The following is a 17371-nucleotide window of genomic DNA, read 5'->3' as shown; positions in this document are numbered from 1 at the left end:
GTTAAGACACTAACAGCTTACAGAAGGTAGGCAATTAAGGTCACAGTTATGAAAACTTAGGCCTTTCTACAGACTCTGAAAAACACCAGGGTCCCTGCTCATCGGTGGGAAAATTCCTTAGGCATGCTGCAAGGAGGCATGAGGACTGCAGATGTGGCCAGGTCTGTACTGTGAGCAACAGGGAGGCAGGACAGACAGCTGATCATCCTTGCAGTGGCAGACCACGTATAACAACACCTGCACAGGATCAGTACATCCGAACATCACATCTGCGGGACAGGTACAGGATGGCAACAACTGCCCGAGTTACACCAGGAATGCACAATCCCTCCATCAGTGCTCAGACTGTCCGCAATAGGCTAAGAGAGGCTGGACTGAGGGCTTGTAGGCCTGTTGTAAGGCAGATCCTCACCAGACATCACCGGCAACAATGTCACCTATGGGCACAAACCCACCGTTGCTGGACCAGATAGGACTGGCAAAAAGTGCTCTTTGACGGGTCACGGTTGTCTCACCAGGGGTGATGGTCGGATTCGCGTTTATCGTCGAAGAAATGTTCCTGCAGGCTCATCCTTGCAGGTGCCTTGGTGGAAGAGTGGGGTAACCTCCGCTCAGAATGATTAACATTCACAGTTAGGCTTATGGCCTCTGTTCTACATGCACTCTATTTCCATCACAACATAATGCCATTCCAGCTGAAGCTGTTGGCTTCCACTTCAGCTGGAGCTGCTTTTAGTTTCTCCACTTTATCCTTCTGGTTCCTAAGAGAGTGATAGCATAAGACTTGGAAAACAACAAAAAAACACAACATAACAGTATTAACAATGTGGTAAACTATGCATAAGTATATATGCATAAAAACCAAAGTCTGAGACCATGACATTTCCCACTCTCTCTTCTCCTGACTCTATGCCTCCAGGATACTTTTCTGCTGGATTCCACAAAAATGAAAACCCTAAAAAGTCTCCTCATGCTTTCGCCCAGTCTTCCCCTTTCTGGCCCCAGGTTCCAAGAGGTGTTCCCAATCCATGTCATTTTCACTTTGTTCCCCATCTCCTCCATTGCCACCTGATAGGCAAGTGCTTATCCATAATCAACGCTACATCCTCTTGAGGTAACTCAGCACTTTATATGCTTTGACATGACATGACATGAAAAACAGCCCCCCCCCCCTGTACTCCCATCGGTCTCCCAGTTACCAATTCATGTGGCACGAGTCCTCATAAACTGATATCCCAAAAATGCTTCTAAAATAACCCCTGCTACTACTAACATGGCCCATGACTATAGCCTCCTTCAATTACTGTCCCTACAGCGACTGCCGTGAGAATAACTACTACATGTAATCTGTCAAGTGTTCGCCGGCTGTTTGAAATTGGGAAAGAGATTAATGTGAAGTATATCCAACCGAACAAAGCTCAAACCACCTTTTGATGCGACTAGAACTGGGGAAAGAACCGTCCATCCATTATGTTCTATGCCCATGTTATGCTGGTCCCCATGCCCTCTCCTTCATTTTCATCCTTGGGTGTTATCGCAAAACACAGACTATGAGCCTTGTATGCAATTAATTGTACCGTCTCATCCAGCAATCTCTATGTATCGATGCGATTTAACATAAAAATTCTGATGACATGGTAAAACAAAAGGGAACAAAAAAAAGCCTTCATGGTTGATCCAAGCTATCATCTAGTGAGTTCTACTTAGAGATGAAGTTTCTAGAGCCTTCCTAGGCCTAATACATTTTAGCAGTGCCCCCACCCCTCACCGTTTGAAAGCAACTCTCTCTCGCTGTATCCGAATCATAACTAAATCATTTTATAAATTATCCAACCCAAATTCAGAATGCCAGTTCTTAGTGCTTACTTTGAGTATGACTTGAATTCAAGCTTCTCAACCTAGCACACATCATCCCTGTTAGAATGTACATTTCTAAACTGAACATTTTATTGCCGGTAATAACTCTTCTCATTACAGGTCCCCTTTGGCCCTGTTTTCCTGTCGCAAGTGGCCTGGTAATGAAAGATCGGCATCTCAATGCATACTTAGTCTAAATTGTTTGCAGTGTGTAGACCTTCTCCCGGCACTTATCATTCTAGCGTATAGTTGAAGTCGGAAGTTTACATACACCTTAGCCAAATACATTTAAACTCAGTTTTTCACAATTCCTGACATTTAATCCTAGTAAAAATTCCCTGTCTTCAGTCAGTTAGGATCACCACTTTATTTTAAGAATGTGAAATGGCAGAATAATAGTAGAGAATTATTTATTTCAGCTTTTATTTATTTCATCACATTCCCAGTGGGTCAGACGTTTACAAACACTCAATTAGTATTTGGTAGCATTGCCTTTAAATTGTTTAACTTGGGTCAAACGTTTTGGGTAGCCTTCCACGAGTTTTTGTTTTTGGCCCGTTCCTCCTGACAGAGTTGGTGTAATGGAGTCAGGTTTCCTCGCACACACTTTTACAGTTCTGCCCTCATATTTTCTATAGGATTGAGGTCAGGGCTTTGTGATGGCCACTCCAATACCTTGACTTTGTTGTCCTTAAGCCATTTTGCCACAACTTTGGAAGCATGCTTGGGGTCATTGTCCATTTGGAAGACCCATTTGCGACCAAGCTTTAACTTCCTAACTGATGTCTTGAGATGTTGCTTCAATATATCCACATAATTTTCCTTCCTCACGATGCCATCTATTTTGTGAAGTGCGCCAGTCCCTCCTGCAGCAAAGCACCCCCACAACATGATGCTGCCACCCCCGTTCTTCATGGTTGGAATGGTGTTCTTCGGCTTGCAAGCCTCCCCCTTTTTCCTCCAAACATAACGATGGTCATTATGGCCAAACAGTTCTATTTTTGTTTCAACAAACCAGAGAACATTTCTCCAAAAAGTACGATCTTTGTCCCCATGTGCAGTTGCAAACCGTGGTCTGGCTTTTTTATGGCGGTTTTGGAGCAGTGGCTTCTTCCTTGCTGAGCGGCCTTTCATGTTATGTTGATATAGAACTCGTTTTACTGTGGATATAGATAGTTTTGGACCCGTTTCCTCCGGCATCTTCACAAGGTCCTTTGCTGTTGTTCTGGGATTGATTTGCACTTTTCGCACCAAAATACGTTCATCTCTAGGAGACAGAATGCGTCTCCTTCGTGAGCGGTATGACGGCTACGTGGTCCCATGGCGTTTATACTTGCGTACTATTGTTTGTACAGATGAACATGGTACCTTCAGGCGTTTGGAAATTGCTCTCAAGGATGAACCAGACTTGTGGAGGTCTACAATTTTTTTATGAGGTATTGGCTGATTTCCTTGATTTCCCCATGATGTCAAGCAAAGAGGCACTGAGTTTGAAGGTAGGCCTTGAAATACATCCACAGGTACACCTCCAATTGACTCAAATGATGTCAATTAGCCTATCAAAAGCTTCTAAAGCCATGACATCATTTTCTGGAATTTTCCTAGCTGTTTAAAGGCACAGTCAACTTCGTGTATGTAAACTTCTAAACCACTGGATTTGTGATACGGTGAATTATAAGTGAAATAATCTGTCTGTAAACAATTGTTGGAAAAATGACTTGTCATGTACAAAGTAGATGTCCTAACCAACTTGCCAAAACAGTAGTTTGTTAACAAGAAATTTGTGGAGTGGTTGAAAAACGAGTTTTATTGACTCCAACCTAAGTGTATGTAAACTTCTGACTTCAGCTGTATGTCAGAGCATAACAAACATACTGTTACTGTTGAAGCCATTTTCAAAATTAGTTTATACTCCCTTATTTTACTGGCGACCTCTCGGAAAAGTTACCAGATCAGGAAGTTAGCACCCTAACCCATCCGGGAATCCCACACTCCATAAATCCCAATCTTGTGAAATTTGTATCGTAAGATGATCAAAAAATGAAATCAGCAATTCACATATCACAATCAATTTGGAGTAACTGTCATCCCTATTTAACATATATTTTTCCATCTCTATGCAGACTGAACAAAGTGAATTTGTATATTTACCCAAAGACCAGGACCCCAGGGAACTGGTAACTTTCTTTTCTAACACATGATTCACATTGTGATTCAAAAACATGTTAAATCAAAAATAACCGCATTCGAAATAACCAATCAACTTGGAATTACAACTCTTGATAACTCCATAAGGAAATAATAGTATCTCATAAAGCAATGGTAAAATCGAACAGAAACTGGTGTTTCTCATTCATTTTATAATTAAATCCCACCTGTTTCTATCATTTCTAATGAGATTGGTCAGGCCTTACCAGAAAGTCAGGATACAGGACATTCGACACCATTAAATATTTCCTCTCCCTTTTTTATTTTTTATTTCACCTTTATTTAACCAGGTAGGCTAGTTGAGAACAAGTTCTCATTTGCAACTGCGACCTGGCCAAGATAAAGCATAGCAGTGTGAACAGACAACACAGAGTTACACATGGAGTAAACAATAAACAAGTCAATAACATGGTAGAAAAAAAAAGAGAATCTATATACAATGTGTGCAAAAGGCATGAGGTAGGCAATAAATCGAATAATTACAATTTAGCAGATTAACACTGGAGTGATAAATCATCAGATGATCATGTGCAAGAAGAGATACTGGTGTGCAAAAGAGCAGAAAAGTAAATAAATAAAAGCAGTATGGGGGGTGAGGTAGGTAAATTGGGTGGGTAGTTTACAGATGGACTATGTACAGCTGCAGCGATCGGTTAGCTGCTCGGATAGCAGATTTTTAAAGTTGTTGAGGGAGATAAAAGTCTCCAACTTCAGAGATTTTTGCAATTCGTTCCAGTCGCAGGCAGTAGAGAACTGGAAGGAAAGGCGTCCAAATGAGGTTTTGGCTTTAGGGATGATCAGTGAGATACACCTGCTGGAGCGCGTGCTGCGGGTGGGTGTAGCCATCGTGACCAGTGAACTGAGATAAGGCGGCACTTTACCTAGCATAGCCTTGTAGATGACCTGGAGCCAGTGGGTCTGACGACGAACATGTAGCGAGGGCCAGCCGACTAGGGCATACAGGTCGCAGTGGTGGGTCGTATAAGGTGCTTTAGTAACAAAACGAATGGCACTGTGATAAACTGCATCCAGTTTGCTGAGTAGAGTATTGGAAGCTATTTTGTAGATGACATCGCCGAAGTCGAGGATCGGTAGGATAGTCAGTTTTACTAGGGTAAGTTTGGCGGCGTGAGTGAAGGAGGCTTTGTTGCGGAATAGAAAGCCGATTCTTGCTTTGATTTTGGATTGGAGATGTTTGATATGAGTCTGGAAGGAGAGTTTGCAGTCTAGCCAGACACCTAGGTACTTATAGATGTCCACATATTCTAGGTCGGAACCGCCCAGGGTGGTGATGCTAGTCGGGCGTGCGGGTGCAGGCAGCGAACGGTTGAAAAGCATGCATTTGGTTTTACTAGCGTTTAAGAGCAGTTGGAGGCCACGGAAGGAGTGTTGTATGGCATTGAAGCTCGTTTGGAGGTTAGATAGCACAGTGTCCAAGGAAGGGCCGGAAGTATATAGAATGGTGTCGTCTGCGTAGAGGTGGATCAGGGAATCGCCCGCAGCAAGAGCAACATCATTGATGTATACAGAGAAAAGAGTCGGCCCGAGAATTGAACCCTGTGGTACCCCCATAGAGACTGCCAGAGGACCGGACAACATGCCCTCCGATTTGACACACTGAACTCTGTCTGCAAAGTAGTTGGTGAACCAGGCAAGGCAGTCATTAGAAAAACCGAGGCTACTGAGTCTGCCGATAAGAATATGGTGATTGACAGAGTCGAAAGCCTTGGCCAGGTCGATGAAGACGGCTGCACAGTAATGTCTTTTATCGATGGCGGTTATGATATCGTTTAGTACCTTGAGCGTGGCTGAGGTGCACCCATGACCGGCTCGGAAACCGGATTGCACAGCGGAGAAGGTACGGTGGGATTCGAGATGGTCAGTGATCTGTTTGTTGACTTGGCTTTCGAAGACCTTAGATAGGCAGGGCAGGATGGATATAGGTCTGTAACAGTTTGGGTCCAGGGTGTCTCCCCCTTTGAAGAGGGGGATGACCGCGGCAGCTCTCCAATCCTTGGGGATCTCAGATGATACGAAGGAGAGGTTGAACAGGCTGGTGATAGGGGGTGCGACAATGGCGGCGGACAGTTTCAGAAATAGGGGGTCCAGATTGTCAAGCCCAGCTGATTTGTATGGGTCCAGGTTTTCCAGCTCTTTCAGAACATCTGCTATCTGGATTTGGGTAAAGGAGAAGCTGGGGAGGCTTGGGCGAGTAGCAGCGGAGGGGGCGGGGCTGTTGGCCAAGGTTGGAGTCGCCAGGAGGAAGGCATGGCCAGCCATTGAGAAATGCTTGTTGAAGTCTTCGATTATCACGGATTTATCGGTGGTGACCGTGTTACCTAGCCTCAGTGCAGTGGGCAGCTGGGAGGAGGTGCTCTTGTTCTCCATGGACTTTACAGTATCCCAGAACTTTTTGGAGTTAGAGCTACAGGATGCAAATTTCTGCTTGAAAAAGCTGGCCTTTGCTCTCCTGACTGACTGCGTGTATTGGTTCCTGACTTCCCTGAACAGTTGCATATCGCGGGGGCTCTTCGATGCTATTGCAGTTCGCCACAGGATGTTTTTGTGCTGGTCGAGGGCAGTCAGGTCTGGAGTGAACCAAGGGCTATATCTGTTCTTGGTTCTGCATTTTTTGAACGGAGCATGCTTGTCTAATATGGTGAGGAAGTAACATTTAAAGAATGACCAGGCATCCTCAACTGACGGGATGAGGTCAATATCCTTCCAGGGTACCCGGGCCAGGTCGATTAGAAAGGCCCGGGTACAGAAGTGTTTTAGGGAGCGTTTGACAGTGATGAGGGGTGGTCGTTTGACCGCGGACCCGTGGCGGATACAGGCAATGAGGCAGTGATCGCTGAGATCTTGATTGAAGACAGCAGAGGTGTATTTGGAGGGCAGGTTGGTCAGGATAATGTCTATTAGGGTGCCCATGTTTACGGATTTAGGGTTGTACCTGGTGGGTTCCTTGATGATTTGTGTGAGATTGAGGGCATCAAGCTTGGATTGTAGGACTGCCGGGGTGTTAAGCATATCCCAGTTTAGGTCACCTAACAGAACAAACTCTGAAGCTAGATGGGGAGCGATCAATTCACAGATGGTGTCCAGGGCACAGCTGGGAGCTGAGGGGGGTCGGTAGCAGGCGGCAACAGTGAGAGACTTATTTCTGGAGAGATTAATTTTTAAAATTAGAAGTTCGAACTGTTTGGGCATAGACCTGGAAAGTATGACAGAACTTTGCAGGCTATCTCTGCAGTAGATTGCAACTCCTCCCCCTTTGGCAGTTCTATCTTGACGGAAAGTGTTATAGTTGGGTATGGAAATCTCAGAATTTTTGGTGGCCTTCCTAAGCCAGGATTCGGACACGGCAAGGACATCAGGGTTGGCAGAGTGTGCTAAAGCGGTGAGTAAGGCAAACTTAGGGAGGAGGCTTCTGATGTTGACATGCATGAGGCCAAGGCTTTTTCGATCACAGAAGTCAACAAATGAGGGTGACTGGGGACATGCAGGGCCTGGGTTTACCTCCACATCACCCGAGGAACAGAGGAGTAGTAGGATGAGGGTGCGGCTAAAGGCTATCAAAACTGGTCGCCTAGAGCGTTGGGGACAAAGAATAAAAGGAGCAGATTTATGGGCGTGGTAGAATAGATTCTGGGCATAATGTGCAGACAGGGGTATGGTGGGGCGTGGGTACAGCGGAGGCAAGCCCAGGCACTGGGTGATGATAAGAGAGGTTGTATCTCTGGACATGCTGGTCTCAATGGGTGAGGTCACCGCATGTGTGGGGGGTGGGACCAAGGAGGTATCAGAGGTACGGAGAGTGGAACTACAGGGTCCATTGCAAACCAAAACAATGATAATGATAACTAGCCTGAACAACAGTATGCAAGGCATATTGATATTTGAGAGAGACATACAATAAGGCATAAAGTGATTGCAGGTCTTGATTGGGAGAGCTAGCTAAAACAACAGGTAAGATAACAGCAGCAATAACAGGGTGCTAGTCTAACACAGCAACAACAGGTAAAAATGGCGACGACTAGGCAGAGAGGGTCGGATTAACTACACACAGATCCTGAGTTAAAGCACAGAGCCGACAGATAAAACACAAATAAACAGAATGGAGTACCGTGAATTAATGGACAGTCAAGGATGCATCAGCTATGTAGCCAAGTGATCATAGTGTCCAGGGGGCAGCCGTAGATGGAGCAGGGAGGCCTCCACTAAGCTAGCACGCGGCGTTTAAAGTTAGTAGCCCGGGGGGTGGTCTGCTCAGACGGAGGGGGTCTGCTCAGACGTGGTCGTGTCGACAGGGAATCCAAGCCAGATGGCGATGGCGAAAGAGAGGTTGTGAATTGTAGAATTGTGTTTGCTAACTGGTGCTAGCTTCGTGGCAGTGGCGCTAGCAGCGCTAGCTGCAAGCTAGCTGTGAGGATCAGAAGTAGTGGCTCAGGGATTACGGCAGGAATCCGGCGTTGTTGTCGAGAGACAGTCCGATGCTGGTAAATTGGTGAGTAATATCCAGGCTAATAACAGGGCTGGTGTCTGTGCAGAAGGTAAAAGCTACTAGCAGCGGCAAAAAAATGGCTAAATTAGCTTGTAGCTGGTATTGTAGCCCAAGAATTCGCTGGTAGACCTCTTCAGCTAGCCGGCAGATGGGCCTAGCTCGAGGCTAGCTCAAGGCTAACTGGTGCTTGCTTCGGGACAGAGGTGTTAGCCAGTAGTAGCCACTCGGTTGCAGCTAGCTAGTTGTGATGATACGGTGTAATTGTCCAGAGCTTGCGTCAGGAATCCGGTGATGTGGTAGAGAAAAAGCAGTCCTATATGCTCTGGGTTGATATCGCGCTTGCAGACTGGCAGGTATTGGCCCGGTATTGAAGCTGGCTGTGTCCGAGTTGAGGGTGAAGACCGCAGCAGTGGCTAACTGACTACTAGCTAGTAGCTAGTTATCTGGCTAGCTTCTGATTGGGGTTACTGTTCTAAAGTATAAAAAAAATAGCAGGTCCGTACCACATTGGGTGAGGCGGAATGTAGGAATGTATATTCAGTTCCTAGATGGAAAGTGAAATTAAAATATATACGAAATGTACACGAAAAATACGAAGACTATTTACACGGGACAGGACATGACAAAGACACGTCCGACTGCTACGCCATCTTGGATTCAACCATCCATCCTGTCCTTCAGAAACCATTTAAAAACCTTCCAAACATTTCCATCCTTCTGCATACCCAATTTACAACTGAATTGAAAAGACCCCATCCAAAATAAATCCTCCGTATCAACACCACTAATGCATATTCGTAACCGGTAAAGTGTGTTTTTGTGTGTGTGAAACCGTAGGTCAAAAACACACATGAACAAGCCTCACTTATCTGGAACTCCATTTATGGCCCACTCCATAATTTATGTATATTTTATTTAGTATGTACTATTCTCCATAACCACCGCACCACAATGTTCATGAACTTACAAAAAAATATTAAGTTAATTTTAGTTTTAGTAACCCCTTTGCTAATTCCTCGTTACCTTTCCACCCTTTCGTACATTCTCAAAATCTATTTCAGAATAAAAATACACAAAATGTCTCGATCCCCCAAAAAAGAGTGTTTGGACAGATTATTTTAAATTTGTTACCTCTAGAATTCATTCCACCTGGCATTTCGCCTAGATTCTTCAACCCAAAATATGTTTTCCTGTGTCAATTTTAGCCAATTTCTCATCCTAAGGAATCCGTGATATTTGATCCCTGGCCTCATATTGAACAGTTGGGTAAGACGTGATCTCATACGTGTTCCTTCAACTAGAAACTGTCATCTCTATGAGCCGCTATCGATCGAACCGAAGCTATACACCGAGATGTGACTTTTCCTCTCCTGCTACTCTCAAAAGGATTTGTTGTCGCTCTTTTGAAAAAGATGCAAACGCTTGTTTAGCGGAATTTCCTTCGAATGCAGCAGGCTCCAGTATCACCATACACTCATTCTTCCAATGTCCGATGCTCCCTGTTTTAGATGTGAGATTATCTCCTTACGCTTTGATGTTTTGTCGCTGCGTTTCTTTGTCTTACCTTGGCCATTGAAACCACTGTTAGTGACTTTCACTGTGCCTGTATTAACCCCTCGCACGTCTGCGAAGTGAGCGGATTTATATTCCACTCAAACATCTTGCTCTATTTCATCCTCAACCCCCACAATGGTCGTTTTGATCACAGGTTTCAAACCTGCCATCAAAGCCGGAGTACAAATTCTATCAATGTACTCACGTACCCAGTCTTTTTGTAGCTAAGTACCTCTATTAATTCCCCATATTCGAGCCGAATTGGTAGAATGCTTGTGCGCTTCTTTCAGTGACTCCGTTGCTTTTTTAAAATCCTCTAGCTCCGCTTGGAGAATCGAGTCTGTCGCCATATGAATAGTTATTATTCCCAAACTGTGTCTAGGGTGTTTTATATTTCTTCATTCCCGTCTATAATACACACCACCTATTAACTATTTTCTAAGGTAGCGCTACCCACTTCCACGGATAATAATTAATTGGTCACGGTACTTAACACCTTGTATAAGAACCTATACTATAGCGTCTGCACATGTATTACTGGAGAATACGGATGACTTAATGTCTTATTCCAGTATTGTGCCTCAAATATCACTGTTGTTGATAACCCACATTACCAAAATTATTCACACTTGTCTTCCTGTTTCCACATAATCTGTCATGGTTCTCCACCCAACAGGGCATCTAACCAACCTCTCTTTATTGCTACTGCTAATACTCGTAACTCAGTGTTTGAATATCTTATTTTTCATTTTTTTCATTTTTATTTTACTCACTAGCTTCTAGAACTGCCCCTACACTGTATTGTCACTCCTGGATCTCGCAGAGGAAAACCTCCACTCGGGACCTGTCCTTTTGGAACCTACCCTGCACCAGATATTTGCGACCGGTCATTACACAATGGGCCTACCGAATAAACTCAGGCTCTCTAGGTCCGTGTCCTATAATTGTTCAGCCTACGATTCTCATCTCCCCAAGATGTCAAAATGAGTGGAAACAGGTGTCGGAACTGTGCCTTCCTTGTTTGTTGCCAGCTCCAGCTCCACTGATCTGGACTCTCTGGTTTGACTACAAATCGTGGTAAACCCTGCTTGCAGCGCCAAGTGTTTGGTTCTAATTCTCATAGTAGAAAAGTCAACGGACGTTTTGAAAGCTTCAAAAATGTTGTTCTTCCAAGAGGATCAATACAGCTGCATCAGACAAAACATGTTTCCACCACTACAAGTATATATACTCCTATTAGGCACTCCTCCTTCTCTCCAATCCTAACATCTATTATGGTTCGACAGGAAGACAAAGTAATAGGGTAATAAACCATAATTTCTCCCTTAAGGGGATCTGACCTGACCTCAACCCCTCATTTGCCTAATCCAAAGATGTCCACCCATATCCCTACAGCAATCCTGTGACTTCCTCCCGTCCACCCAGCACATTCCAAAGCCATCTGGCTCCTACAGATAACCATTATCTTCTGATGTAAAAACCAGTCTCTAGGATAGCAATGTTCCAAGTTTACCCCAGAATCCAACACTTCCAGACAAAGTTCAATCCAAGCAAAAATGTATTATCAAGGCTAAATGTATTATCAAGGCCTTCTCCTTTCGCGTCGGATTCTGACAAATAGAGCACAGCGAGTCACTTTGAGAAGGCACAGTGGCTGTCTAAAGTTATATATTTTTCTCAATAGAATCCCCACGATCATTCTAGAGTAGAAGAGGAAGCTAGCTAGTGTGTGGCAGCAGTCAGTCAGTCAGTCAGACTGTGTAGGAGTGAATGTAAAGGACAGAGAATGAAACAGACTCCCTTATGAGGTTTGCTTCGCACACACTGTCCCCTGAGCCCCAGCTTCGTCTGGCTTGTTACCGTATCCGAAGAGTCGGGAGATTGACAGCCCACAGGTACTAACACGGCTGTGTTTTTCCATCCACCTTCTTTTGTTTCAGGTTATCAGTAGTCCAGAGGTTCACATGCCAAGAGAGAGAGGACGAAGAGGAAAAGAAGAGGGGACACACTTAGGACGATGAGTCTGGAGCACGCAGCATATACTCTTAAAGGTGAGGGGCTATTCATACGCGATTCTCTCTATAATCCTGCTTTCGTTCTCTCCCCCTCTTGCTTGCTCTCTCTACCTCCTCACAGACACACCACACACACACAAAGTATGCTTTCCATCCATTACTCTCTGTCCTTGGTTTTTCTCTCTTCTGTATGAAAGATGCACATAATCACTCCAATTATACTGCTAAAATACACATTCATTTCCCTTCTGCACATTGTGGTGTTACTGTTTTGTGAATTGCTTTTAAGTTAAGTTTAGCGTGGCACACTGTGAACCTCCTGCTGTTTGGATCTTCTCCTATGGTTTCCGCAGGGAAGAATGCTTTTCACTCGTAGGTTTGAAATAGAGCCGGTTTAAACAGGTTTATTTGTTCATACAAGAGGATTATGTAATGGTTTTCTGTTTACTTCATGTAAATGAGACCGACGAGCCACTTCTTTTGTAAATGTTTGGTCTTTCGTTGTTGCGTTAGTACAGTAGCTCCAGCCTTATTATAATGGTGAGCCACCCAGGTTATAATAAGTCAGCCACCCAGGTTCCACCAAGTCAAGAGTCCTCAGTGGGACTTAATGACTTGGGTTATTTTTCTCTCTCCCATACGTGACGTCCTAGGATTTTTTTGTATTTTTTTATATAACTTTTTCCATGGGCTCAGTTATATGAACCGTAGCCATCTCTTCCTCCATTAAATTATTCAAGCTTCGCCCAAACAGCACTGAACACGGCCATGTAGAGCACACCATCGCCCAGTCCAAGGGCTTGTTAATAATAGAGCACTACCCTCACCTCAGTGGAAACATTTGTTCATTTGGGTTTTTGCAAACAACCCTCACTAGGCTCGCTTTATATGGAGCTGCATTTTCATTAGACCAATTCAGGTGACTAGTGCTGAGCGATTTAGTGCTTTTTGAGGTCTGTTTGATAATTTTTTTTAAAAATATGGTTTTTCGATGTTGATTATTTTTTGTGTTTTTTTTACGTTAAATGCACTATGCATTATGTGGGTTGAATGTTGTAACACAGAATAAAACAATACAAGTCCCATTAATGTAGTTGACTGTCTATTACTGCTTCATCACTTAACCATCATTTATTAACATTACTTTAATAAGATATTTCAGTTGTTGTGTATATTATGTTTGTTTCATTCCAAGTCGTCTCATCTCTATAGAGCTGCTGCCTAGGCTGTCTGACAAATCACTATTTTAGTAGTTCTTCAAAGTAAATAAGGCATACTTTTATGACTTCTGAATACCAACTATTAATGACTTAGATCACGTATTTTCAGGTGGAGATGCATCTGCTCTCTCTCTCTCCCTAGAACACGTGTTCTCTTCCTCTCCGTGTCTGCCCCACACCGACCGGACAAGTAGGCGCGCAATGGTTTATGGTGATTATAGTTAATTACCACATTTTCTGCGCTCTACTATGTGGCATATTGGCCTGTTGGAAACTACAACTCCCTACTACATCGCGTAGTTCGAGCTTGAGCCAATTCATCTTTAGAGAAACTGCGCATTGAGCTGACCAGAAAAGAACTGAACAAAATGGAATTCAAATAATTGAACCGATGTTGGTCAATTAGCTGTTTAAAAACCGAAAGATTGCTGAAATGTCGGTTAATCGCTTAGCACTACTGAGTACACAAGCTGTGTGCCTTCATCTCGCCCCTAAATCCACCCAATTATTGCCTCGGCACCAACAGCTGCTCTAATCGGTCGCTATATTGGGTTGATGAGGCAAAATGGCGGTACAATCAATGAATTAAACTTTGTTAGTCGAGCACACTTTTCACAAAGTAATTTGTTACAGGAAGTTCAACAAAGCCAAGGCCTTAACCTCCCAAGAGCAAGCCTAGGGCCTTAGAAAAACTCTCCCAGAAGAAAGGAAGAAACCTGGCAAGGAACCAGATATAGGGGAGAGTCCATCTCCCTCGATTCAGCTGTTCAGGTAATGTCAGTTAAGGTCAGCCAATTGTCCTCGTTAAAAGCAGTCAATAGAAGGCTGAAAATAGAAGGATGTTGGACAAAGCAGGGTGACCACTGGTAACTGGATGCTAGACATGGAGTTAAGAGGCATGGAACGAGACACATTCGCTCAAAATGACAGCAGGGGTTTTGCACCGATAAGGAGGAGCAACGTCCCATCAGTTATAAACAGAGTGCTGCCAGGGCAGAGGCATAAGAAACACATCACCGTTAGGGTTCTCCTAAATCAACCCACTGTTCAGAGTGGCCGTAAAGATGGCTTTTAAAATAATAATTATATTTCTATGGCTCATAACATCATAAAGCTCTATGGTAGTGCTCTTCCCATAGCTGTGCCCTTAGGCTGTGAGCCTAATTTAGATTTTAAAAATGGAATCTGATTCCTTAATGTTGACTGGCTTGTTCAATAGTAAATGAGCCCTTAAACACTGTGGGTGACCTTGGAGAGGAAGACACTATGGCTGTGTTTAGACAGTCAACACAGTTCTTATATTTTTGTCACTAATTGGTCAATTGCAACAGATCTTTTCACATTAGCTCTTTTCCAGAGCTGATCTGATTGGTCAATAGACCAATTAGTGAAAACAAGATCAGAATTGGTCTGCTTGTGTAAAAGCAGCCTGTGTTCCATTTTCTCCTAGTCTGTAATCATCATGATTTTCAATTAAGTAAAATATCACACACTGCTGTGTACCCCTTTTTAGAAGCAGCCCTCTTTACTGTCTCTGGTCCTCAGATAAATATTAACCCCTGTCGGTTAGCCATGGCACTGTGAAGATTTTATTCAAACATGGAATACTTTATGATGAGTAATGGCCTTGCTGTGTCTCCTAGCCTGTGGGGCAAATACGGATGATGGTGGTCTGAGGTAGTGCCATTGGAGAGTGTGAGACTGTGTTGGAGCTGAAGTGTGTGTGCGCGTACGTGTTTGCACTTTGCAGACTTGTGTGTAGCTGTATGCGCGTGAGGCTGTATTCAACAGCACCACAGGCTGATTGTCACGCATGGCTGGCGGCCATAGCACAGGCCTTCATGTGTTATTCTCTGCCACATCCCCCTGCAGGGCTTGCTTATCCACAGCAAAAGGCCCTGAACGGCACAAAAGAAAGAGCACTTTTACACTGAATAAATATTGTATTGGATCAGGTCAAGGCAGATAGACTCTGAGAGAACAGAAGAGGCAGTGGCAAATATTTAACTGGAAAGCTGTAGTTGCCAGTAAAACATTTAAAATTTGTTTTACGCTGGATTTCTTTAGAAAAATAAATAAATAAATAAATATATAGCCTTCAAGAGATCTTACAACAATATAAAACACTCGCTGTGTTAAACTAGATTAATCTCCATTTAAACACACGCTACCTGACACCAATATTTACATTTTGTGCGGCCTTTTAAGCGTTCTAGTACAGTTAAATAGTTGAAACGCACACACTGACCAAAAAGTTATTTTATTGGCATTTTACGTATGTCCCCATTACCAGTAAAACATAATCAAAACCTATTTCTTTCACTTACTTGCTGTGCTGTTTCATTGTTCAGTCGTTTCATTCTCAACCAGGATTTCATCATACATGTCAAGCAGTGAAGTTTCACCTCTGTTTGTCACGTGCGCCGAATACAACCGGTGTAGACCTTAGAGTGAAATATTTACTTACAAGCCCTTAACCAACAGTGCAGTTAAGTAAAAAAAAATAAAAAAAATAAAAAGTGTTAGTTAAACAATAGATAAGTAAATAAAAAAAATAAAAACACAGTAAAAAATAACAGTAGCAAGGCTATATACAGGTGGTACTGGTACAGAGTCAATGTGCGGGTGCACCGGTTAGTCGGGCTATTTGAGGAAATATGTACATATAGGATATGTTAAAGTGACAATGCATAGAGGATAAACAGAGAGTAGCAACAGCTTAAAAGAGGGGTTGTTGGGGGGGTGGCAGGAAACAATGCATAGTTCGGGTAGCCATTTGATTAGCTGTCGTGGGTCCTCTAACTCGGTGCGCACTGTCACTGTGTCTGTTTCCGTCTTCCATCCAGCTGTGTCTAACACTTCACCTGAACTCCTGTTTCTAGTCTTCATCGAAGTAGCGGTCCAGGTACCTAGCATCGAGGATGGTGGCGACACAGTAAAGACACTGTTGCCGAGAATTGAATGTTCATTGCCCCACCATAAGCTGCCTCCAATGTCGTTTTAGAGAATTTGACAGTACGTCCAACCAGCCTTACCATCACGGACCACGTGTAACCACGCCAGAATGCACTTCCACATCCGGCTTCTTGACCTGCGGGATAGTCTGATACCAGCCACCCGGACACCTGATGAAACTGAGGAGTATTTCTGTCTTATCTTAAAGCCCCTTTGTTTGGAAAAACTAATAGTGATTGGCTGAGACTTTCTCCCAAGTGGGTGGACCTGGCTCCCAAGTGGGTGGGCCTATGCCTTCCCAGGCGAACCCATGGCTGCGCCCCTGCCCAGTCATGTGAAATCCATAGATTAGGGCCTGTTGAATTAATTTCAATTGACTGATTTCCTTACATGACCTGTAACTCAGTAAAATCGTTGACATTTTTGCATGTTGCGTTTTATACTTTTGTTCAGTATATAACTGCCACCAAATCAACGGTAATTGAAGATCAGAAAAGTGTAGCACTGAATGTTGTGGGAAGAGTCCTGCTATCAACCATGTGTGAATTTCCACTTGTCACACTGCTCAATATTTGATTGAACATTTTCGTGAGGGGGCCTCAGAACAGTTTTGAGTGTGTGAAAAGTTCTTGGATTTTCAGTGACCCATTTTTGAAACCCGTTATCATTGTGAGCAATGTCACTCAAATCCCAGTGGACTTCATTACAGAATGTTTGTAGGGTTGTCTCAGGTGAGTGAGTCCCCTGGTGCTTCACGATTCTAGAGGAGGGAACCCAGTATAGCAGCACATGCACGGAATCCTTTCTATCACGTGTGAAATGAAATCGCTAACTATTGGCTACTTTTCTCTAACCCTTTGATCTAAATTCAGCCTGCTCCTTTGTGTGTTTCAGAATGCCTGTGACTTAGGAACCTGTGGATGAGGACATCGCTGGAATAACTCAGAATTTGGGTATGGCTCTTATTTTCATAGAATCATTATCTAGATTTATTTCAGTACAATATGTTTAGTTGTGTGGGTTTAACAAAATAAAATCACAGTGCAGTTATCACAACC

The 17371-nt window shown here is 43.6% G+C and overlaps 1 protein-coding gene across 2 annotated transcripts in view; it reads left to right on the top strand.

Moving 5' to 3' along the window:
• Window positions 1-17371, top strand: part of LOC139570750 (tight junction-associated protein 1-like) — a 157359-nt gene that overhangs the window by 62540 nt on the left and 77448 nt on the right. For both annotated transcript variants that reach the window (XM_071392894.1, XM_071392893.1), the window contains 2 exons: window positions 12064-12174; window positions 17208-17266. The gene's annotated coding sequence lies outside the window, so the exon portion shown is untranslated. The remainder of the gene's footprint in view (window positions 1-12063; window positions 12175-17207; window positions 17267-17371) is intronic.

The sequence above is a fragment of the Salvelinus alpinus genome, chromosome 3, assembly GCF_045679555.1.
Source record: "Salvelinus alpinus chromosome 3, SLU_Salpinus.1, whole genome shotgun sequence".
Classification (NCBI taxonomy): Eukaryota; Metazoa; Chordata; class Actinopteri; order Salmoniformes; family Salmonidae; genus Salvelinus; species Salvelinus alpinus.
Note: the sequence above shows the minus strand (reverse complement) of the source record. Positions and strands in the feature narration are given on the sequence as shown.